Source organism: Anser cygnoides, chromosome 3, assembly GCF_040182565.1.
Source record: "Anser cygnoides isolate HZ-2024a breed goose chromosome 3, Taihu_goose_T2T_genome, whole genome shotgun sequence".
In the NCBI taxonomy this organism is placed as follows: Eukaryota; Metazoa; Chordata; class Aves; order Anseriformes; family Anatidae; genus Anser; species Anser cygnoides.
In genome coordinates, this window is record NC_089875.1 from 71097610 (window position 1) to 71123361 (window position 25752).

The following is a 25752-nucleotide window of genomic DNA, read 5'->3' on the forward strand; positions in this document are numbered from 1 at the left end:
AGGGCTAAAGAATAGTGCAAAACTGATGGTATGCAGAGCTGAATTCCAGATTAATGTTCAGATACATTTTAATTGGAAGTTATTTTTATTTGTTTTTCTTCACTGGTTTGATATAATATGTTTTTAACACCCCTCTCCCAACCGAATAAGAATACAGACTTAAAGAAAGCCTTTCTTATCTTCTCTCTGTGAATGTCCTTGAAAGTCCTTCTTTATTCTTATTACAAGTCTGTTCTTTTCCACTGGGAAACACATGTTGTCCTGTAACTCTAAACTCCTAAGAGACAAATGTCAAGAAAACTTAGATTGTCAAATAAAAATTGATTTGCATGGTCCAAGACTGACAGCTGCTTCATAATTTGGGCCAGTCAATGGAAATTTTGAAAAATTCACAACTAAAAAAATCTGTCTCAAGGAAAATATTCTCAATGTGTTCCATTCAAATTATACTAATTTTATCCATTCAATAAGCTTTGGTTCATTCACAAAAGAAAAAAAAATATTTTGCTTAATCAGGTTGTCAGAAACTTGTTCAGTATGAACACATACTAATTTATTATACATTATTTTATTACTATATATATCTATGCATGTACATAATTAGGGAGAAAAAGAAAGGAAGACAAAGGGTCAGCATTGTGCTAGGTGTTACATCAGTTCTGCACCACTGAGGAATTCACTTTATTTAAGGAGAATCCCCAAAAAAGCAATGAAATCAGTCAATGAGCAAATTCATACAATACAAATTCATACAAACAATAGGAATTCTCTCGTCATGCATGTTTAAAATGTTCCATTAAAAAAAAAAAAAAGTCATGATTGCCCAGTTTATGGCATGTTGTACTTCCCACAGTCTGCTTCTAGCAAAGAACATTTCTAAGGTATTACATGCAATAAATGTATCCTCTAGGCTGTTTTTTGGAGTGTTGCATGCACTTGTTTAGCATGGAAACTTCTGTGGAGGCTTCATGAGCTAGAAATACTCTGAGTTGATGTGCTGAGACTTCAGAAAAACATCTGATTATGTTGTATCTCTGGGCATCTGTACTCCTAGTCTATCTTCAAAATTTAATGTATATTAAAGACGTGGTTTTAGAAGGTCCACTGTATGCAACTGGCTATTAAATATTAATGGTATCTTAGGCAAACTGGCATTTGTTAAGCATATGGGTAGTATTATTAGCATGACATATGCCTGGCATTTGAATAACAGTCATCAGTCTGGCTGAAACAGAAGGTGTCTGCTTCATGGGTCAGTTCTCTGCTGAAATCTGGACAGTTGAATTGAAACTAAGTAGTATTTGAACCCAGCTCAATTTGGAGAAACTATCTGGTCTCTTCATCTCCCATGCAGAACTGAGCTTGAAGAAGTTGCAGCTGATTGAGGGGACTTATTCAAGGAAAACAACTAAGATGATATAGATGCCTTCATCATGCAAATAACAAACGTGTAATAACAGCGCATCTGCAGTGTGATAAAGTGCCCAGAGTTTCAGTGGCAGCAGCTCCACAGGCTGTGTAATGTGTATTTTGAAACTAAATCTTTCTTCCTCCTATTGACTTCTTGCCCTCTGGTACATTGAGTTGGCTGCTTGAGATGCTTTCACTAAGTACAAAGTCAATTGACTGTAAGTGGTGATGAAGAAAACATTGTGTGATTAATATTACAGTTCAACCTCTTCTGATCAGTCACAGAAAGAGCAGTCAAATAAACTCAACTTCATTTTGAAGAACCACACTGTGTTAATGGCAGAGAGCCTGCCTTGAGCCCAAAGGGAGAAACAAGCCACTTGAGGCAAATCTCTCGTCTTTTACATAGAACAAACTAGTTGAGCAGTGTTAAAAGCTGCTTATTGATTTGTGCCCAGACTGAAAGCCATGCAGGGATGTAAATGAAAATGTGTCAAGAGTCAATATTGATTTTTTTTTCTGTTTCTTCTTCTCCTCTCTCTCTTTTATTTTTTTTTTTCAACAAGACCGCTCTCCACCCCCACCCCCTGGGAAATACTGTTAGCTATACTTCTAGACTTGTCAGTGAGTGAAGTAAGACCCCTTTCCACAAGACTACACATGTCCAGACATCAAATTTCCTTCTTTTACTGAAGTAGTATATACACCATGCTGCAAGCAGCAATGTTGACAAAATTTATTTTTTGAGAAAATAGCTGGGTGAGGAAAAATAAATGACAAAGAGAAGAAATCAAATGTTAGAGAAGACAAATTTTCCAGGCTGAGCTTGCAGTCTAATACTTGCAGAGCAAACCCAATTTAAAAATAAATAAATAAATAAATCTTTGCTTGCAATAAAAATGTGTACTGATATAAATTGCACTCAGCAAGAACCAAGGAGAGGAAAAAGGCAGAAAGGGAATCCTGCTATCCCTGGGGAGGCATTCACTCAGATGGAGTAGACATGAAAAGAAATTTCCCTTTGGAAAGTTGCAGTCTACAGCAAGAGACCCTACAAGATCCTTTCTGTTGGGTGAATGCTAACAGAAGAGAAAGGGGTGATCCTGGAGGGGTAATCCAAATATACTATTTGTTGAGTTTGCATCATCCTCAGCGAGGGATATACAAAATAGTTTAGGAAAATACAGAAAACAGTTACCTCTCTTCTCTTCTCTTCTCTTCTCTTCTCTTCTCTTCTCTTCTCTTCTCTTCTCTTCTCTTCTCTTCTCTTCTCTTCTCTCTTCTCTTCTCTTCTCTTCTCTTCTCTTCTCTTCTCTTCTCTTCTCTTTCTCTTCTCTTCTCTTCTCTTCTCTTCTCTTCTCTTCTCTTCTCTTCTCTTCTCTTCTCTTCTCTCTCTTCTCTTCTCTTCTCTTCTCTTCTCTTCTCTTCTCTTCTCTTCTCTTCTCTTCTCTTCTCTTCTCTTCTCTTCTCTTCTCTTCTCTTCTCTTCTCTTCTCTTCTCTTCTCTTCTCTTCTCTTCTCTTCTCTTCTCTTCTCTTCTCTTCTCTTCTCTTCTCTTCTCTTCTCCTCTCCTCTCCTCTCCTCTCCTCTCCTCTCCTCTCCTCTCCTCTCCTCTCCTCTCCTCTCCTCTCCTCTCCTCTCCTCTCCTCTCCTCTCCTCTCCTCTCCTCTCCTCTCCTCTCCTCTCCTCTCCTCTCCTCTCCTCTCCTCTCCTCTCCTCTCCTCTCCTTTCTCTCCTCTCCTCTCCTCTCCTCTCCTCTCCTCTTCTCTTCTCTTCTCTTCTTCTCTTCTCTCTTCTCTTCTCTTCTCTTCTCTTCTCTTCTCTTCTCTTCTCTTCTCTTCTCTTCTCTTCTCTTCTCTTCTCTTCTCTTCTCTTCTCTTCTCTTCTCTTCTCTTCTCTTCTCTTCTCTTCTCTTCTCTTCTCTTATTTTCTTCTCCTTTTTCTCCTTTCTTTTCTTCTCCTTTTTTCTTTTTCTTTTTTTTCCCTTTTTTTTTTTTTCTGTGAAGAGTCAAATACAAACTGCAATTATCACTTCTCTCTAAATCAATGTTATAGCTTTTTCTACTGGATTAAAAACTGCTACTAGGCTCTTTTGACTAAAATTTCTACCTTGCTACCTCTTAGCAAGTAATATTCCTCCAGGTCTTTGACGAAGAATCCTGCTTGTGAACTAATTATTTATACCTTGCTTAGAGGTGACAACAGGATGTGGCAGACAGTCTATCGCAGCTCAGATCTTCTAAGAATCAAGAAAGGACAACAAAGAAGGGTTATATTTAGTGTGGAGGCAACCTTGAGAGAGATGTTTTTTACTTTATTGGCATTTCTTCAAGGCTTTAGATACTTTGACAACTTCTAGCTTGCCCTCTTGGAATCCCTGCAGGCCATATTCTACAAGGTGCCAGCTGCAGAATCTGGCACCATTCTCACGTCAACTGTTGTTTCCCCATGACGACAAAAGAACTATTTCTAACTGAAAATAAATATAGAGAGAAATAATATTCTAAATTGTACAGGAAAACAGACCAAGTACCATAGAAGTAACCTGGTAGTCTTCCAGCCACTAGGGGAAAAGTGTGTCCCCAAACAAGAAAACTTCTGGAGCAAATTAAAAGTGTAACCCCAAATATGTTTCGGTTTGTGGAAATGCTCTGATCGATTTCATATTGATGTGGTTCAGGTTCTTGCTGATTAAAAATATTTTTTAAAAAAATCATTTTTATGACTCCAGCAAATTGAATTTGGTCTTCTATTAAAGTCTGCAACTGATTTATAGATAGATGCCCAGTTATGTGGGCTGATGAAATAAAAGCAGTTGACAGAAAGGTGTGCACATGGCTCCCTTTTCATTTTTCATCACTTTAAACAGCTTTTAGTCCCTTTTAATTTCATTTACTTTTTGCTGCCAAACAAAATGAGAATCATAAATGCAGGGGCTTTTCTTTTTGTTTTGTTTGTTTTGTTTTGTTTTAAGAGAAGAAACAAGAAGGTAGCATCCTGTACAAACTTGGTGTAATTTGTCACAAATCAGGAAAGGATGGTGATACTCAGATTTTTCATGCATTCTAGTTTGTCAGGCAGGTTGCTTTCAGTTTTGTATTTATAACTATTCAAACCTATTATTATTAAAATTCAGGCAGAGGGATATGGAAGAAGATATAAAATTATTTTACTGCTATGTATAAAATGTGCAGAGATAATCACTCGGTGGAATTCTACAATAAAATAAATTAACAAAAAATATGAAAGGCAAAACACTTATGAATTGGATGCATTATATAAATCTATTTTAAAAATGCATGAATGGGAACAATCTGACATTAACTACTTTCCAAACATTTTACTTGTCTCATAATAATGTTCTTTGCATAATTGATTTTGTTTTGTCAACACAACAATTTCCAGCGCTGTCTCACACTTCTGTTTTCTAAGAACAATAACTGAAAATAATGTGTATGGTTTCATCCAACTTTGGAAACACCTGTTTCTTCTATACATCTTAAGAATTAAATAGGAGAAGGGACATAGATTATACCTACCTAGATTCAGGCAGAAGACGTGTACTGACATGTAGAGTATTTAACTAACATCTCCTGGAGTCCTCAATCCCTGGTGCAGTGCTCCCCCTTGGAACTGCACAGGAAATTACCTAGACAAACCAGGAATTAAATGAAGAGGAAAGAATCATTTACCTCTGGCTAGAGAGACATCTTTCTCTCAATATTCTTGGACATAAATTCTGCCCTCCTGCTAGGTGACAAAGCCTTCCTTCTATATTTGATGAACCAGACACATTTCATATATTTCTATGACATTTCATCCATTCACCTAATGCGAATAGAGAATTATGGTTAATTATTTGTTCTGGAGCATGGACTTGAATCTTGATAACCCAGCTAAGTGACCTAAGAGTTGGCAGTACTCAATCTTGTAACCCTTAACTCCAACCTTAGGTACGTTCTGAAGGTACTTCTGTGAACCAGCATGACTAGAAAAATGGGTAGACAATTGTTTTGTTTGAGAATTTACCTTTGGTTTGTGCTAGGACTCTTACCTGGGAAACTAGTGCCATCACTTTCCTTTAAGCTTGCCCAAAAACAGATACTGGCATAGTTTTACCATCTCTTCCACCCTGTGAGAAGAACCAGTCAAACACAAGTGCAGCAGAAAAGTAATACAGCTGTAACTGAGTCCTGAGCTTTCTGAGATGTGTTTGAATTTTGTGGTTACCCAATGAGGCAGTGACCTGACAAAATCATGCCCTAGCAAATACCCAGTGCCAGAAACTGCCCCAGTGCAGCAGACTAGAAAAGACTTCTTTTTCTGGAAGTCCTTCTGATGTACCTAACCAGTCACCTGGAACATGAGGGCTCACATGCTTCATCAGCCAGGCCAGGGGCAAGGACTCAGCTACGTATTTAAATTAGAGCAGTCACTGATTTAAATAACATGTATTCTTTGAAGCAAAGAACAAAAAACAGGTGTTTCCTGTCCTTGCTGAACATCTTAATTGCTGCCTCTAGTCATGCTCTGTCCTGCTCTCTGGCCTAAGTAATCCTTAATTATTTAATGTAAAATAAAACAGCTTTCTTAGAAGCAGTGCAGTGTTCTGTCTGTCCCTCTGTCTCTGTACATTTGCACATGCATGCACATACATAAAGACACCAGCCCATAAATGGAAAGGTTGTAATTCTCTTGGGAGGTGAGATATGTGAGTTTGAATCCTCTTAGGCTGGAGGGTAAGGGAGGATTAATTTTGTGGTTTTTTTTGTGTGATTTGTTGTTGTTGTTGTTTGTGTTTTGTTTTGTTTTTGTGTTTTGTTGTTTGTTTGTTTTCATACTCATACTACAAGAGAGTTTTAATGGAGGTCTTAAAGGAGGATGGTAGAGTGACCTTGGGAATATTGCATGCCTTGTATTTTGTTGAATAATAAATTTTTGAAGGGGAGAGAAGATGATAAGTAGTGGGAAAGAGGCAAATCAAGTTATCCCAAAACTTTATTGGTGAAAATAATCATTTAAATGATCTGGTGTGGGTGCTTTATTAGATGCACACTTTGATGTGTAAGTCACTTGTCATTTTTACAGATGCAGTGCTTTGAAGTCAGTATAATGGTATATCCCATTTCTTAGCACAGGACATAGAGAGGAGACATGATAATAACTTATCTGTTTTTATTCTAAAATGAATCTATTTGAAATATCTTCAAGATGGAAAAAAGAAACAATAATATGGATGAAATAGCAGCTGAGAACATTTCAAAATTCTCTGAGAAATCTTTAAGGAAAACATTAACAGTCATGCTGTTTAATGCTGTATTTTCTTATTTAGGTGTTTATTCAGGAGTGAATTCAGTGTGTAACATAAGAGGCTTTACCTGAGCTTCAGAATATATATACACATATATATATATAAAACTCGTGTTTTTGACAAAAGGGGGAAAAATATTACTCTTTTTTATCTCCTCCCAACTAACACTTTAACCCTCACTTAACGCTTGTCTTGTTTTAAGCACATGCTCCTGTGCTATTGAATCCAATACAGCATGTTTAGTCTTTAACTCCTGGAAGAGTATGAGTTTCATTGCTTTGGGGCTGGATTGAGGGGTAAGAGGAAAATCAGAGATTTGTGTTTTGTGTATAAGAAAAAAAGGCAGAGGGGGGAAGGAAATAATGTGTGAATAGGAAAAAAAGAATATGCAATCAAAAGCCTTTCACAAATCCAGTCCACCTCCCTTCACCCCTCTACCCACTCCACGAAATTATTGTCTTTGATCCCATTTTTTGCCCTCTCCCTTTGTTCAGTGACGCAAGTATTTGACCCATGTCCTGAAAGGTAGCAATTCCCATTTCCTTTCCTTCTCAGCTCACATAATGAAGAGGAACTTTTTGAAAATAAATGTTTATGAAATTGCTTTTTTACTGTGAGCTCAGTACATTTGTGAATATTCATGTCAAAAGAATCTAACATGACTGATTACTTAGAAACACAAACAAATACAAATAGACTGGGAACACAGTTAAAATTTGATTTCTAATTTTTTGTAGTGGTTAGGAGCATATTTTAACTCAATTTCCCATTCTCTCCATGATTACTGTAGGCTTGTCAATAAGAAAAACTTTTACCAGTGAAATATCTGGATACTTGCCCTTAAGTAAAACACTATTGTTTATGCCTTCTAATCAAGGATACTGTTTACAGGGCAAATAACAGTTAAGTCTTCTTTACATTATTGACTATATGTTTTACTTCTTTTTGCAACTGCATTTAGAAGTGCTAAAACCTCTCTTCGCTCTTTATCATCTCATTGTCTTGCTGCAGTGCGTGAATGTGGCATCAGTAGTCATATAAGACAGGTACAGATCAGAGTCCAAGCCACTGCTTGCCTGCAACCAACGTCTGTGGCACTCTTTATATTATTTGTTTTCTGTTCTGTAGCAGAGCCTGGAAAGATGCTTAGGGAATAGCATATTATTGGACATGGGCATAAAGACTTCATCAACTTAATGGAACAATTAACTCAACCATTCTGTTGCTCTTGATCTGCAGAATTTTACTTCAAGATTAGAGTGATAAGGTGAAGATTAACACCTCTGGGTCAGTGGGGCTGATGAGACATGATTTATTAATCCTCAAAGAAAACCTTAATTGGACACTGGAGCACTCTTTCCTTCATTGTTAAACACTGCCAATTCCCTCGATAATTAGGGTAGATGGTGAGTGTGATTGAGGCTTATTGTAATTAGATGCACCAAAACCAAGGTAATGATTTTTTCCCCTGGGAATACCATGTGTTATTTTCTCCATGTAAATCAGCAGTGATGTTTGCAGTCACCTGAAAAATGTCCCCTACATATAGCCATTGAAGACACAAATATAACTTACAGAAGAGAGGAGAAAAACAGTATTCATAATAAAAAAAAAAAAAAGTGATTTAAAGGAACTGTCTTAAATCCTGGCCTTCAGAGCACAGAGGATTTACTCTGCAAGCAGGTTAATGAGCAGGTTGATTCATTCTTATTTTTTTTAGCTATCATTACTCATTCTCTCATCAGGTTCTTTCCATTAAGAGACATTGATTTATAGGAATAAGATCTCCTCTAAGGAGTTTGGTTAGTTTTGAAACTAAATTTTGGAAATACTTTCTTTTTCAAATAAATCCCCTTGTGCAAGCAATCTAAAAAATGGCTTCATTATAATGCAGCTGAAGATGGGAGAAAAGACCGTTGGAATACAATCCTAGCTACTGTACCCCAGGATGAAGAAACAGAGCTGCATGACTTCAGGATTCATTAGGAAGCTTGGTGTAGTGCAGAGCTGATGAAATAAGTTAACATTCTCATTAGGGGACTGGAGCAATCACTTGGAAAAAGCCTCCTTTGCTACGTTTGTTTACTGTGTCACAGGAAACATGTCCTCAGTCAACTGGGATAATCATTGTCAGTGTTTTACATAGTTACAAAGCAAACTAATAAGCCAGATTGTCGAATTATGTCAATCATGTCTAAACATCAACAAGCAAATTGCTGTATGCAGATGGGAAATTTGTAAAAAGCCTAGATACTCAGTACAGAGTGAACTGTGCAGACTGAGATAGTGATATCGGACTACCATCCAGGGGGATGTGACTTTCCACCATGTCTCTGAAGTCAGATTGCTGTCTGTATTAAATTGCTTGGTGACACTTTTGACATTTAGGGCACTGACCAGGGAGAACTTTTATCATTAAGTGTTATGTCCTGCTTCCCCTACCCCATCACTTTACCCACAATATTATCACACTGGTATAATAGTTGTTTTCTTGTTGCCTCCACTGTGGTCCTCAGGATTTATTGCAGCTTCACACCTAGACTGGCTTCCCAAGGCTCCAGCTGAAAGAGAGATGAGGACCAAGAAGTGCTGTCAGAATATTTTCTGTTAAAGACAAAAGAAAATCATATATATTCGTACACAGTCCTGTTGGGGATTGGAGTCAACTTTTAGCCCAATGTTCCTGATGTCAGTTTTCTGAGTGACAAATCCTTTTGGCACTTGTCATCTTTGCACCAGACACTACCCTGGGGGGGGAGAGGACCTGCTTGTGGCTGGTAGTTGCTGAGTGCTTGTGTGATTTCACCCCTATCCAGGCTGATACGTGAGGGACAAAAGAATAGAGTTTAAAAAATGTTATAAAGCTTTCAGAATACTTAAATAGACTGAAGTGAAGGATGCACAAGAAGGCAAGATAAAAAGTAAGGCATTAATCTGTGGAAGGAACAAAAGATCTATTAAATTAATCAATAGGTCTTTTACAGTGGCAAATATAATTTAGTTAAGGAAAACAGTGCAAGAAGAATATAATGAGTTTTCTACCCCTTTTATAAGCAAGGACTGAGAAGAACAGTTAATGACTGATAGGTATATTCCTCAGAGAGGAAAAGAGTCCTCTGGAGGGTGGGCTTGGAGCTCTGATGGAGTAACAGAGCCCAGTGCAAAGTACTGTCCTTTAGGAATGCAGCCTTGGATCCACAACAGAAAGATGTCACCTCATCAGGAAAACTGGAACATAACACACACCAAAGCCAGTTTCAGTCTTTCCTCATATTTTGAAGGAAATAACAAGGAAGAGATATGTATTAATTCCGCAGAAAATTTAACTGCCCTTCAAGAACATAAGGAAACAATGGGAGAAAAAATAATTTATACTGTAAACAGGAACTGCTGTCCATGGCGCTCTCTAATAGGATAACCTCTCTGCTATTGTAGATACCTCTGTAAGTCACTCTTTCCATTAGGCAAGTGCCAAATATTCGATGTTGGTTCTGCCCAAAATGTAAGTTGGATTGTTCAAATACAATGAAATGTGGATTTGTTTATTTATTTATTTATTTATTTATTTATTTATTTATTTTTACTGTGGGGAACATTGTATGCCTTTATCCAGTTTTTAGATTCTAATACCAAAACCCTATCATTTTCATGGTCATTCTTTAATGAATGACTGGCTTAATATTGATTTGTTTTTCCAAGGATTCACTCACAGTGGTGCAGATTTTCCTGCATCACTGCTAAATGTCCTGTTGTATTGATTTCCACTGATCCATGATCATTCTTATTAGGGATTTGTTCATTCATACTGCATAGTACAGAGTGCTTGCTCCATACTGTGTTTTTTTTCCTTTACTAACATCCCCTTGAAATGCTGTCATGAGCTACCAAGAGTTCAGGAATTTGGAGACTCAGACTTTTACAACATCTCTTCCCTGTAGCATCAAAAGACTTAACTCCAATATTATTAGTTATATTTTTACAACTTCTCAAGAGTTTTAACTGTCACAGTCTGAAACAGGGTGCAGTGTCCCTTCTTCTAATGTTGAATGTTCGTGGCCAAATACAGGCAACTGCTATTCAACAACAGTTTCCTGAAATCTGGGCAAGGGGAATGCAAACAGCACTAAATTAAACTATTAGTGCAACACACAGAAGGGGTGGGGGTGAACAAACTTAACAACTGTATCATCCCCCATGTGACTGGAGTGCTGATGTTATTAATTTAAAGCTGAACCAGCCATCTGGGCTCTTTAGCATCCATATATGTTATGTTAGAGTCTGATCCTCAGAAAGGAGGAACCAGGGAAAACTTAATCTGCCATTCTGAAGAAAGGCGATGATATTTCCTTTTCTCAGTATGCAGCAGCCTTTGCAGAGCAGGAATTTAGGAGACCCATGGGGTCTGTATGTGCTAGCAGGCACAAAGGCTCATTTTAACTTCATCTGGCCCTTTGGGAGAGAGTAAACACACAGAGCATTTTTCTTTCTGCACAACTTCATAGTAAACTTCCAGAGGAGCATAAGCTTGACAGACCTTGCTGTGCCGTTCTAATTAAAATAGATCTTCCTTTAAACAATTGATTACATTAAAATAAATATTTAAAAAAGAAAAAAAAAAAAGCACGGTCTTGTTTCAGTTTCAATCTCACTAGAAAGACAGCTATCTCTAAGCTATTATATCTTGTGGAAAAAAAAAAAATGCAACTCGATTGACTTTAAAATGCAATCAATGAGAAATCACACTTGACTTTTTTGATTGGGACTTAATTTGATTTGGAATGGTTTTGTGTCCTTGTAGACTATTAATTAGAAATAATAATAGTATTGTTCTTCTACAGAAATTTCAAACACATCTGCCTTTCTATAAAGCAGATGGTTGGTACAGTTCAATGCACTGCCAGTCACAGCAGAGGTCTCAGCTCGATTACTTCTGTTAGCTGGCAGGGGAAGGATCTGATGGAAAAATGGTAACCCTGAGCAGAGGAAGAAGTTGTCAATGGAGTGTATATTTTCCAAGCTGCAACTTGAGAGGCAGCCACAGGCAGGAGGAGCTGACCTGTTATCACAACATTGCAGCTATCAAGGCTTGGGACACTGTAGGGAAATGTATAGGAATGACACCATCGTAGCAGCAAGAGCCTGCTCTCGAATCCCAAGTATTAAATTGGTGTCAAATAATCTGATCCACAATTTTATCCAAAGCATTATGTTCCCCTCTGAATAGACCTTCCTTGGCCAAAAGCAAACTCAATTGCATTATCTTCTGTTTGTTCAAGGGATAAGCCTAGCAGCTGCTGTTGTTGTGTAACATTTATATCCTTACAGAGGCTGCAATAACAAGAGAAGCTCCGTCTGCTGGGGCTGGCCCCTGCAGTAACCTTGGAAGTAACAGGATGCACAGAGTTGTGCAGAACAGTCTCTCTCTGATAGGAGACAATTGGGTGGCTCCCTATAATTTCTTTTTCTTTTTACCTTTACACTGCAGAGTAGATCTTAGATACTAGTCTGCAGAAGTGCTTTCCATTAATATTCTGCTGACAGACTTCATTTCAAAGCAAGTGTTTGTTATTTTCATAGATGGAAAGAAGCTGTTAGTGTTCTAAGAGATAAAATGATTTCTTTTTTTTTTTTTTTTTTTTTCTTTCTTTCTTGCCTGGTGCATCAAAGGGTACAAACATGTTCATAGTTCTGTGGCTGGTTTCTGCAGCGTATGCTGGTAGAGCTGTGAGGGCTTAGGATAAGGGCGTGAATGTGCATAGAGGGTTGGTTTCTTTTTAATCATCCTTGTTCTTCACACAGCAGTGTGAACAAAGCCTGAAGTTGGGCCGCCTGGGAGCATGGACAGGTTGGGCAGAAGCCCAGAAGCTTCTCCCTGGAAAAAAAAAGGCAGCTGGAGAGAAGAGAGCAGGGGGAGCAGTGGCCTCACATCAGGAAAACATTTTTTCTGCCTAGGAGTTGTGTATTTGCATAAAAAAAAAAAAAAAAATTTGCTCCTGGAGTCCCAGCAGATATGGCTCTCAGGCACTGAACTGTTCCTCTGACAAGGTGTAGTTAGAGAAACTTTCTTCTGCTGAGGCTAAGGTGGCATCTCTTCTGCGAGTAGTTTTATCTGTCAAGGACTCTGAACAAGCACCCTTCAGAGGCAAAAATTATATCTACAAATTCAAAGGGGAAAGAAAGAATAAACGTCAAGTATAAACATAACAACAATCCTTTGCAATAGAAGAGAGCAAGGTTCTCTTCATATATAAAACTTCAACTCCATGGTACCTTTGTACCTACTGTATGTCTATGCTTTATAAAACAAGTTAGAAACCTCCTGTGCTGACCTAACACAACATAAAGACATCTCTGCAACATCATAGTCCATAGATAACTATTAAACAGATAACAATAAGTTGGAGTGAGGAGGTACCCTATCTCTTACCACGCTTTCCAGAGTTTGATTCTGTTGTTAACAACAATGTGGCCCCTGCCATCATCCCACCTTCTTGGATTCTTAATTGTTATTAAGGGTACTCAGTCCCACAGACTACTAGATACATTAAATTTGATCGTACGCAATACAATTAATACATTTACAAGACTAAAAGTTCCTGCCCCCTCAAGAAGAATTGTTCAGGGAAGTAATACAGGACATTGATTTTTAAGAAAATAAATATTTCTAATGAGAAGTAAGGTAGGTAACAGCAAGAATTTTCATGGAGTCCTGAGAGAAGCATCTTCAAAGGCTGAAGAATTAAGGGAACCTGTAGGTCAGACTCTGCTACCTGAAAGAAATTGATGAATTAATCCACATCTGGTACTAGTAAAATTATCTTAGGTAACACTATAATATTGCTTTCTTCTTCTAGACAGTGATCTTCCATTTGAGAAAGCGGTGCCTGTTGCAGAGATGCCAGGAGGAGAGTCCTTCACCTGGGTGGCTGTCAGCACAGGGGAAGGAGCACATCACAGCCATCCATCCCCAGTCCTGACAGCACCCTTGCATGGGGATGCAGCAGAGCTCAGCAGAATCAAAATCAACATTTGCTTGTGAACATATTGTACACTCTGGTGGGGGAAAAGACTAGTGTTTCTTTTACTCTCTTTAAAGTGAAGTAATCGAGAAGCTCCTCCGTTCAGATACTACTGCAACCTGGAGGCTATGAGATGAAATACTTCAAAAATTAACTTCCAGGAGATGGACTTGAAGTATATAAAAGAGGATCCTTCTCTGAACTTAACCATCATAGCACATAATTCACTAAAGCTTTAGTGGTGAATTTATGATGTGGGAAAATTTATTTCCTATCACATCTTCTCATTAAAAAAAGAGAGAGAGAAAGGAAAATAGGAATATTTCCCACATAAACTTCAGTTGCTTCTGGTGAAATGGCAGGATGAAAAGAGTAATTAGGATTCAAGGTCAAAATGGAATTCTTTTTCCATCCCAGTCCTTCACACATCATTCTGCTAAATGAGAGAACTGTAGAGAGGAAGAATTAACTGATTTCTTTTAAGGTTAGTAATTGTAAATGCAAAATGAATATCGTTCTGCAGACATGGTGCCAGAGGACAACGCGAGCTAACGAAATAATGGTAGGCCTGATAAATAATTTATGCACCATATCAAAAGCTGAATGAGATAAAGAAATGGAGAACCCATTTGAAAATTTAGAAATTGCTCAAAGCCCTTCTTCCAGTGACTCCCAAGAGGCTGAGCACAGAGCACTAATAAACTCTGTGACCGTGTATAATTCATAAACTTTCCCTTTTTTTTTTTTTTTTTTGATTTTCAGTGCTTACAGTTTATATTTAACAAAGGAACAAAGGATGGAAAAACCCTGGTAGCAGTTGAGAGGAGGGCATAAGCCAGCTGATTCCTCCACTTAGTCTATTCATAAAGGGTGTCTGTTTTCATCCCAAACTATACATATATCCACCGTTAAACTTAACACTTTGAAAACGGGAAAATAAAAGAAAAAAAAAACTGTTCATATCCTCATGCTTAGTTTTTATTTGTGTCTTTATGGCAGCTATTACAAACTGAGATTACAGTACAACAGAAGCTATGTTGAAATTATTTTTATTAATGATATTCTTTTACAGCTCCTGGTTAATATTCAGACTGAATTTGTAAATGATCCATTCAATGGCCATAAAGCAAACTCAGAGCAAACCCGTGGATTCTGTCTGAAGGCAGTGGGATGTTTCTGAATGCATTACACAGAAACTTCCATCTCACACAGCCACATTAGAAAGATATTAATAAATATTACTAAATTTCCACACACACACAAATCTAGAAATTATTTTCAAATAAGATTTGCCTTGAAATGATTTCAACTGTCAAAGTAACAAGCCTGTGAAGTCATATTTGAAAAGACAGGGTGTCAAGGGGGGTATTTTTAACTCTTTACATGTCAACACTTTGTCATGTGATTTCATGCACAGCACGATTCAGTTGCACAACCAGACTTTTAAAATCTGTTGTGAATCTCAGCAGCTTGACAATTTGCCCCTTTAAGGATGCACAATGAAATAGTTTAAGCTGTTAAGGCTTTTTCTCCTAGATTATCTTGGAGTTTTACTTTTTATTTTTGCAGTCTGTCTGGAAATAAGGGGCACTACCCTGTGGCTTTCTGAGGGAAACCCTCTGCTTCCTACTTTGCGTGCACAAGCAGGGTGCAGCACATTTCTCAACCGTGTGACACATTTCAAGCTGCTGAAGGGCTGTGATGGCACCTGCAGCCTTTGCTAGCACGTGTCAGAAGCAGACGGTCTGCAGACACCAGCGGACTACTACATGAGGAATTTCCAAGCTGCTTCCCACCAAAGACAGAGAAGCCACCCAGCACTGTCAGGGCACCTTTGGTGATTTATTGGCCTTGGTGTGTAGATGGGAAAGAAGGTGATTGCTATCAGCAAACTACAGAAGCAGCTACAGTGCAGCTGCACTTTGGTGATGTGCTGCATTGGTACACAGCCTGTCATCAGGCTGAGGAGAACAAAATCCATTCCTCAGATCTGCCCTGCCTGGGTCTGAGAGCCTGTTCAATGTTATTTGAATATTGTTTACTTCATTAATTTCCTCCTACCATCAATTGATGAATAAATTATTCATAAGCAAATTTATAAATTATTCTACCAACTCTATTGATGATTGAATAATATTGACCAAATAAATTATTCACTCTTTTTTCCCCCACCAACTGACAAATAAATTATTTGTATCTTTTCCTACATTATTAGATCAAATCTTCCATCTGTTGAGACATTTGTAACATGTCACTCCCTGATGTCTCCACTAGTAGTAAAACACTGTAGAACTTTTTTTTTTCCCATAGGAAGTTGAATTAGTTTAACTTTATTTCATACATGTAGTGCAGTTGTTTTGAATACAAGGTTATTTTGAATATAAATTGACATGTGGAGGTGTTTTTTTACATTTCAAAGCCAATTAAACAAGCATTGAGATATTTTGCAGTTAATTCTCAGCCAACAGTACATTTCAATATATTTGAAATTGTGCAGATTATTTTACAGCTTTCTATATTTCTACAAAATAATCAGTGTTGAGGCTACCACCAGCCCATAATCCCAATAGGCATTGTAATGTAAGTTCTGTAAACGAATTTCAGGGGGAAATGTAGCCAAACCAGACAGATATGTTGAATAACGACCACTACAAACGTGAACTGCATAGGCCAGAGGTTATTTCAAATTCCTGGATAAATCACTAGAGCTTCACATCTAGCTAAATCCATTGATTCTCTCTCTTCTTTCACTGATTCATGACTAACTTACGTGGTATGCAAGTGATGATCCTTCACTGTGGCATCATTTCTAACATATATTACCATGCAAGCAAAATTTGTCTACATCCAAAAATATGGATAGTCCATGTGGTGTCAGTCACTATGTTAGGTCAGGAAAAAAATAAGTTTAACTTTAATAAACGAATATATCTCTAGGAAAATGATGCTAAATCATAATCACCCATAAAGGAAGGATTAGATTCTCTCTGTTCCATGGAGCTAAACTTAGTCCAGCAAGCCAATCAAGCTGCATTAATGTGAAATCAGGATAAGAGAAGGACCATGAGTAGTACACCAAAAATATTCAAGTCGCTCTAAAGAGACAGATAGAGAAGGCATCTCCTGCCAGCAGAGGAGCAGCCTGTCTATGATTTTTCAGGTGTGACTGTGGTGAGGATCAGAAGCACACACCTCTCTGCTGGCATCTTTCTTGCCTCAGAGACCTACCAGTAAAGGATGTACAAAGAGGTTTTGGTTGACTTTTTTTGTTTGTTTTGTTTGTTAGTTTGTTTAATTTAAAACCATAGGAAAGGCTTATTTGCCAAGCTGGATACATGCAAGAGAGTGAACACAGCCCCAAGACAGCAGTTAATTCTGCAGCTCATGCTGCCCAGTGGGAGGAAGATGAATGGGCTGTGCAAGGGAAACAGGACTGCTTAGCAAGCAGAGCTCATTTATAGAGAACTCTCTGGCACTGTGCAGTTCTGTAACACCTGGTTGCTACAGACATGAGCTGTCTCTCCTTTTCCCCTTTTTTTCCTCCCAGATGGGGGCTGTAAGCTGTCACTCAGGCCAATATAGCAGTGTATTATTGGCCTTTAAAACACATGCACAGCAGAAAATCACAGCTCTTTCATTTTCAGAGAAAACTGTTAATAGGTCTCCCTTTCTCATGAAGGTGTTATAACAAGTCCCTGGTTTAACTGGAATTGATATTTTCACTTAGATTTCATCATTAAAATAAGCAGCACTTCTTAGGGAGATGTTATGACCAGGACTTACAGAGGAATAAGCATCTAGACATTATATTTTGAAAATTAACTGAGTTGTCTTTGGGGTCTAATCTTTAAACTCCTGTTCTCCCTGTTCCTCCAATACAAAACCCATGGAATACCAAGAAATAGATATATACAGAAAGGCATTGAGAGAAAGGGGAAAGACAGAAAAAAAGATGCCTAGACACGTGTGGTCAGAGACACAGGCTGTAAGAATGATTTTGGCAATGTTGTTCAGAATGGGTGTGAACGGAGCAAAGTTATGTTTGTCAAGGCCAGAGGAAAGACCACTGCAGTATTTAAGATAAAATGGTGATAGGAATCCATGGAAAAAAAAATATATATATATGTGTGTATATATATATATATATATATATATACATAAAATTATCCTTTATACAAGGTTTTGGAGAGTAGTCTGAGCTGAAGATGGCTCAGATTAAGGGTCTGAGTAAAAGATTGATGCTACTGATCCAGAATGTGTGCTCTATACTAATTAGTGTGGTGTTTTTTCATCAGTAGTGGAGCAGTCCATGATATAAGTTTGGACAAGAGAAAAGAGATGAGCAAGTGATCTACCTAAGGATATGCAGGTTGGCAAGAGAGAGCTGACTGCTCCACAGGATACACAGGGAAATCTGCAGCTGCCGAAGAAGCAGATCACAGAGTCACAAACCCAAATCTTGCACTCTGAAGTCCTTAAAGAGCTGCCAGCTCTGATCAATTTCTTTGTCCCTAAGGACAGTGTCCCAGGGGATGTCATCCACTAGGTTAACAGCTGCAAGTTTGCTCTACCAAAGTTCAGGGTCCTGACTTTGCTTTTTGCCAGGCTCGTATTCCTTGAGATGACAAACTCAACTAGGGCTTGGTTACTGCGGCCCATACTGCCTCCAGTCCAAACTTCTTTCATGAGTTTATATGTACTGGTGAGGACCAGGTCCAGTATGCTTCTCCTCTGGCTGATTTGTTTAAACCCTGGATCAGGAAGTTATCCTTGACACACTCCAGGAGTCTCCTGGATCACTTACAGCCTCCTGTGTAGCTTTCTCAGTGAGCAGACAGGGGATTGAAGTCCCCCATCAGGATGAGAGCCTGTGAGCTCAGTGCTTCTTGTAGCTGAAGCAGGAAGGCCTTGTCAACAGGCTCCCCTTGATCAGGTAGCTTTTGGTAGACCGTAACCATACCTTTATTCGTCTGGACCTTAACTTTCACACACAAGCTCCCAACCTGTCTGTGTTTCTCAGAGGCAGCTCTTCACAATATATCCCTTCCTTAACACAGAGGGCAACACCATGCCCCTCCTTCCCTGCCTATCTTTCTGAAAAACTTGTAGCCCTTAATTGCTGTGTTCCTTTTGTTTGATTTGTCCTATCATATTTCCATGACAGCGATTAGGTCATGGTTTTCTAGTTGCACAGTGGTTTCCAGCTCCTCCTGCTTGTTTCCCATCTGTTGTGCACTGGTATAGGGGCAAAATAGCTGGGCTATAGGCTGTATCACCTTTTTGGAGGAGCCCTCCCTAATTCCTTTGGGACAATTCACAGGTATTTCCCTGTTGATTCCTAAAGTGCCAATGTTCCCTGGTTCTTCTCTGTCAATTTTTGGTTGCAGCTGTCATAATGCCAACCGGAAGAAATGAGGCTGGCATTCTCTTTTGAAAAGTGTGAAATTAGTATCTATTATAAACTTTCCACAGTCAGAAATCCAATTCCACAGGTTTTCTATCACAGAGTCATCAGTTCCAATATTCCTGAGAAATGAAGCAGACAAGAAAGGTGCTCATTTCAGAAGGAAAGAAGGGAAGTATCTGGGGAAACACCATTAATATGAAGAAAAGGGCTAACCCTATCAGATTAATCTTGTGCTCTATGAAGAGCAATGCAGGGTAATATACTCCAGGATGCTGGCAAGGAGACAGGCATATGTATTTTGGACTAATGAAGTCCTATTAAGATCTATGTGCTTGGAAGTGTTCCTGGAGCACTGTAGCTAAGCATGGATCATGGCAGCCTAGTCATCTTTCAGCAGAACACAGCCGCCTGCCTTGCTGGCTCAGAGGCAATAAGGCAGTTTTCCTAAGCAGATGTGTCTGAGACCTCAAGGGCATCAAAGAGTCTGATATTCCTAACTACTCTGACAGTCTGGCAGCAGATCTGTTTGGCACAGGGCAGCTTTGCAGTTGTTTCTCTCTTTCGATTACCACTTTGCTCAATGTCTTTCATTGAGACTGGAAAAAAAAAAAAAAAAGAGTTTGGACTGAGAAAAGAATGAGACAATGAAGAAGAAAAGAAGAAAAGAAGACAATGAAGAATGAAACTACAGATAGATGAGCACTGAGGGTGTCTAGACTGAGATGACCTATGGACAGTGGACTAAATAACTGGCCTCTACTGTTCTCTGTAGGCTTCAGAGAACCCAGATATCCAGGCATACCACCTGAGCTAGCCATGATGGATTTCAGATACGAATCACAAATGTTTTCCTTCAGCACTGGTAGTGTGCTAACTTCTGTGAAAGAATCACGTGTCTGTTTACCTAATATCTGCATACAATTGCTGAGTTTGTGGATGGTCTCCCAGAGGAAAACAAACTTTCTAGAGAAAATATATTACACCTTTGTTACACAAAGAACTGGCTTCAAGGGCGGCTTAAAGGCAGTTGTAAATGTCAAAACTCTATAATAGTAGATAGGAAAAGGTATTTTTAAGTTATTGTCACAGCAGTGGCATAAGATTATAGGAAATCTTTATGTTGGAGTTTATCTGCATCCACTACTATTTTCTGCCAGCTTTGCTGACATTTTCTTCTCCACTGTTTCATTGTTTCAGTCAATATGAGCTATGAGGAGAAAAGGACATGTTTAGAAGGCAGGGACATTTATGAGAATCTGTGAACTTGCTCCCCGTAGTGAAAGGGTTTCCATCTTCTCTTCCTTCAGGTCCTGAAAAGTGTACTAACATTACTTCATCCCATTTAATTCAGTAGTATTTAAGAGGGAAAAAGAATGAAACGCTGTAATTACTCATCTGAAATTAAATTGTTTTTTGATATTGCAAGTATGAATTACTACGGAAGATTTTTGAAAAACTGAAATTGAAATTCCCTTTCTGCAGGCTCAGACCTTTGTCCTTCCCACAGAAGATTCGTATTTTCAAAGCTTTCTGTTTTCATTATCTATTTTGTGGTACAATGTTAAAAATAAAAATAAAAATAAAAAATAAAATAATAATAATTGTCAGTTCTTTGGTATTCAATTCTATTAGGAATGAAAAATCCTCTCTGTAATGAAATGTCATGTTCTGCTTTATCATGATCATTGCAACTCTTTAGTGCATTCCACATGATGCGGTAGTATTGTTGCAATTAAACTGTCTAAGCAAAGGGTACTGGGAAAAATACAGAGGGTGCGTATCTTTTCCTTGCCACTGGCCTAGACTGTTACCAGTGGTGACCTTGCACAAAGGGAAGGAGACCTAGAGGAGGCTAAGGAAAGAGCAGGTGCATGACTGGCTATTTCTGCCAGAGCATGCAGATCATGAGCTGATAAGCTGATGCACACAATTTGAAGGATAAATTTCATTCTTTCCCAAACGCTATGAGTTTTCTAACCTCATACAAAGACTAAGTTCCTGATTTGTATGAATTTTACTCACAGTGACAAATGCAAGAAGCTGTAGTTAACTTTCTAGAAACATAATGCAGAAGCAAGAGAAATGGAAATGTGCCAAGTGGTCAGTTCCGTGACTTGTTTTCTCAGTCACTGTTTAAATCCCACATAAACACAGAGATATTTTTGCAATGCATGAAGACAAATATTTGTTGGTCAACAGATGACCCCTGCTGGTGTGCCAAATAATAAAAATAATAATAATAATAATTTTTAAAATTTTTAATAATTTTAATTTTTAATAATAATTTTTAATAAATCCAAATGATTGATAAATTCAATTTTAAAAAATCTTATTTATTATTTCTTCAGCCTCCTTTGTGCATATGTGTTGGTGGTTTGTACTTCACTTTGATTAGCACATCACATCACTCCATCAAGACTGTCTCTCTTCAACCTGCTTATGCAAGAATTGCATGTTGCCTTCCTTTCTTACACTTCTCTCCATAGTCAACCATGCTTTATTCATTTATCAATAGCATCTTCCTATCTCTGCCCTGTGGGTCTAAAAATTTCCCTCTGATAATTTTCAAATAACTTTCTGATGGTTTTGCTGCCTCATTGTCTGTTTATTTGGAATAGGTTATTATAGCAACAACTTCTGGTTTCAGTGCTTCTGGAAATTTGTTATCAAATTCAGACTTAGATCAGTGGTGCCATCATTGTTGATAAGGTTTTGTTTTGTTTTCCCATTTTCACCCATTTGTGTTAGCCAATGGACTAAACTTTTGACTTAACCATTGAACCTTTCAATACATTTAGTCAATGATGTTGTATAGTGGCATATGGGGGTATAATTCCTTCCCTCTCACAGAGGGAAGGCCATTTGTTTCACTGCCACCGTGTTTCTGTCTTGGTACTCTGAAAAATTCTTAATGTCCTAAGTGATTTTAATTTCGTTTGTTGAAATATCATGGGATTCCTGCTTCTTAAAATTACACTTAGGGCATATGTCTTCTTCAATCTAATTGGAACCTGTTGTAATGTGCCTTATGTCACTGTCTTTGCTTTCTTTCTTCTGGGTTGCCATTTCAGGTCTTTAGCACGGCCACCAGAGTGAATGATGCTGTTGCCTGATCTTGTCAGCACCATAACCCATAAAATATTCCTTTTACTTCCACATCCATCTAGCAAGTCTTTACAAAGCTTCTGATTATACTTACATTTTACATCTTTAATTTAAACTTAATTTGACTTTGACGTAACTTGAACCTAAAATTAACTTGTGGGAGAGTTCACCAAAAATTTGCTCTATTAGGCCAGCACTTGCAACATCTTCCTCTATCCACAATCATCGTCTCCTTAGGAACAGTCCATCTGTTTTTCAGTTGGTATTATTATCATAGTTCTACATGGTCTTCCTCTGTCTTCTCTTGGCAATTCATTCAATAAACACCTTCTTCTCACTTACATTCTCCCATAGGAAATGGGGCTGAGTGAGGCATACACATCAATACACTAAATTAAGCCTCTTTATTTAACTTTTCCATGCCAATCTAACAGGTTAGGTTAGTTGTTCATCTGAAATTCACAAATCATCTTGATCTTCTTCTTCTTTTTTTTTTTTTTCTCTGTTGAACACAGTTTCATTTCTAGAAATTACATGTTCTAAATTGTGAATTATGTTGTTCTTATGCATCGTGGATATCCAGGAAATGACTTTCTTTGTGTATTTTCATATTTAACTAGATTGTTCAAGATAGGTGTCTGTGATGTAAGCCCACTGGAGATTTGCACCAGTATACTGTCATCTCTTTTGGTAGGAGGTTCCACATTCAGCATCCAGCTACTGGCAAACTTCTGCCTGCTGCTTCCCCAAGCCTCCTGCTGCTGCTCAGAAGCTGGTGTTTGAGTTCAGTCATGGTCCCTAACAGAGATCAAAATTCCAAAAATAAAATCCTTATTTGCTTAACTGCTAAAATCTTGTCACTTTGGATTATGTTTTATCTTGCCTTCCAGCTTCTTCTTAGGTTTAAAAGTGCACATTCCATACAGTAAACTTTGTGCACCTTATAATGTGTCCCAAAATTTTTGTTTCTTCTATTTTTAAGTGTTGCTGTGTTAGTCTCCAACAACATTTCTGCCTTAGGGACCTTCACTTTAACCACATTCTGATTGCGTTAACTCTGTGGCTTAAATAGCACTGTTTCTTCAGTGCTCTTCTCTGTCACACGGAGCTGTCTCGGTACATCCAGTGCAAGATGTAGCCATTTCTGAAGCTGAGATATTATTTTTCAATATTTTATTTTATGAAAACAGCTAACATCTGAGAAAAGTATTATAGTGGACACAGCCTCTCTAGAATAAAGCTCCTTCTGTGGACTTTAAATTAAATGCTTAAAGTAATAACAAAAAACACTTAAGCAAATAAATAATGTTACATTTGCAGTTCTAGTGAGTGTTCAATACTTGTTATTCTGCCAAAAAGGTTTTCATATGTGGAAATACACTCAGGTACATAGAAACACGGAGCAAACAGAACATTTATTTCTTTATTTTTTTCCCGTTGAAATTTATTGCACACATGAATATGGAACGAATAAGACCATGTGGAACTTACTTCCTGAAACAGCTTGTCTTCAGTTTTGTCTTTAATTGATTTCATTATGGTCTGATGACCTCCATAGCCTCAGGGAGACCTGCAAGGAGGAATTAACTATAGTCCAAGAGCGTGTGAAGGAGGAAATGTGGAGAGCACTTTTTTTCATGTAGAGGGCTGTTTCTGAGAGAGGAAGTTCAGAACCAATTGTTGTAACATGGACGTTATACTTTCATTTAGAGAGAGTAGCACTGAAGGATTTAAAACTGGAAGCCTATGAAAATTTGGTATCCTCATCATGATCATCATGTCTTTCTCTTTCGCCTTTTTTAATTAAATAAATTAAAAGAGTAATTAGCTGTAGCATATTAACAGTGATAAAGTATCTGTGCATTTTTCTTAATTATTAATGTTCTGCTGGTTTTTTCTGCCTTGTTCAATGTCTAGCATTCCTCCTCCATACAGCATTTTTATGTCTTTTGTTCGATGTTACGAAAAAGTATACTAACAAAAAAAATGCTTATCACGTAGTTAAGGCACTAGATAGGAATGTAGGCACTTCACACTGAATCCCACTATTGCTACAGGTTTTCTCTGTGACCTTGAACAAATCACTTAATCTCTCTCAACCTTTGTTTCTCATTTACTTTTAAAAGGATTATAATACTCCTGTCTTTCTATTTACATTGCAAACTCCTTTTAGTCTGTTTTATGTGATTCTTGTTGCAAAAAGGATCTTATTTGAAAGTTCTTATTATAGAGTTGCTTTTATCTATGTGGAAAACAATATGTTCTGTATGATAGGTTATACCTAGCTATGACTTGACTATTTAAGGAGTTACTGTTATTATTAGCTCAGCAGAAGTGTATTACAGACTCAGCTGGACTCAGAGCTCCAATGTTGCATGCAAGAGATGATGGGTTAGAGTTACAAAGGCTTTCTCTGTACCAATAAATTAAATGTGCTTCGGTCTGACTATACTACTGCCCTGAAGACAATCCATATGGAGTGACCTGCATCCCTACTGCTCAGTTCACCTAGCACTGGGGCAGACAGGCTGCATGCATGCCGGTTATTGGGAGTGAATGGTCTCTGGCTTGTGCTAGCTGCCAAACCGTATCCTAGAATCCTGTGAGAGCTTCCTGGGCCAAAAATATAACAGTATGGTCAGGACAAATAAATATTTGCAAGCTTTTTTTAACACCAGCCAGTCACACCTTGTACTCTTACTACCTTTCCTGCTTCTGCATATAGTCATATACTTCTAATAATCTGTCCCTGTCTTGCCTGATGCAATCCCAAGGGTGGGAAAAAAAATAAAATAAAGTGAACCGCAAAGGGAGATTTAGTCACGAAACTTAAGAGGCTTGACATCAAAAAATCATTTAAAATAAGTTGTTAAAATTCAGAAGGAAAAAAAAAAAAAACGCTGTTTTTGTTGAAACTGATCCACAACACATGGAACATTCCCTGGTCTAGGGAGTGACAAATGAATGAGTGGTTTATGTTTATGTTTTTTATATCAAGAGAATTAATTTGGTGAATAAAACATTCATCTGGCAGGTAGGAGATATGAGCCAGTGAGGGGACTTGTAATTTAAGTCTCCTGTACACTTATAAGAAAGTCCAAGACTGGAACAGAGTGAAGAACAGCATCGTCTTTAGCTGTGCTCTGAAAGGAAGGACTGCTCTTTATCTTCAGTTCTCAGTAATAAAGTATTTAGGCATCCAGTCTAATGAGTCTGCTAAACAGGTTTGCACTCCCAAGCACCAACTTAATTTCGAGTGAAGAGTCATGGGATATTCCTTTTGCCAGTTTGGGCCAGCTGTCCTGGGTATTTTCCCTCACGGGTCCTGCTGTATACCCAGTCTCCTTGCTGGCATGGCAGCACGAGAAGTAGGAAAGTCCTTGGCTCTGTGCAAGCACTGCTCTGCAACAGCTAACACATTTGTGTTTTTTGGATTTTCATCACAAATCCAAAATATAGCACTCTATGAGCTAGTATGGAAGGAAGAAAAAAAAAAAATCT

General features: G+C 38.1%; 1 protein-coding gene across 5 annotated transcripts in view; it reads left to right on the forward strand.

The window, feature by feature from the left end:
- HS3ST5 (heparan sulfate-glucosamine 3-sulfotransferase 5) overlaps positions 1 to 25752 on the forward strand; it is a 206373-nt gene that overhangs the window by 173001 nt on the left and 7620 nt on the right. The window lies entirely within an intron of this gene.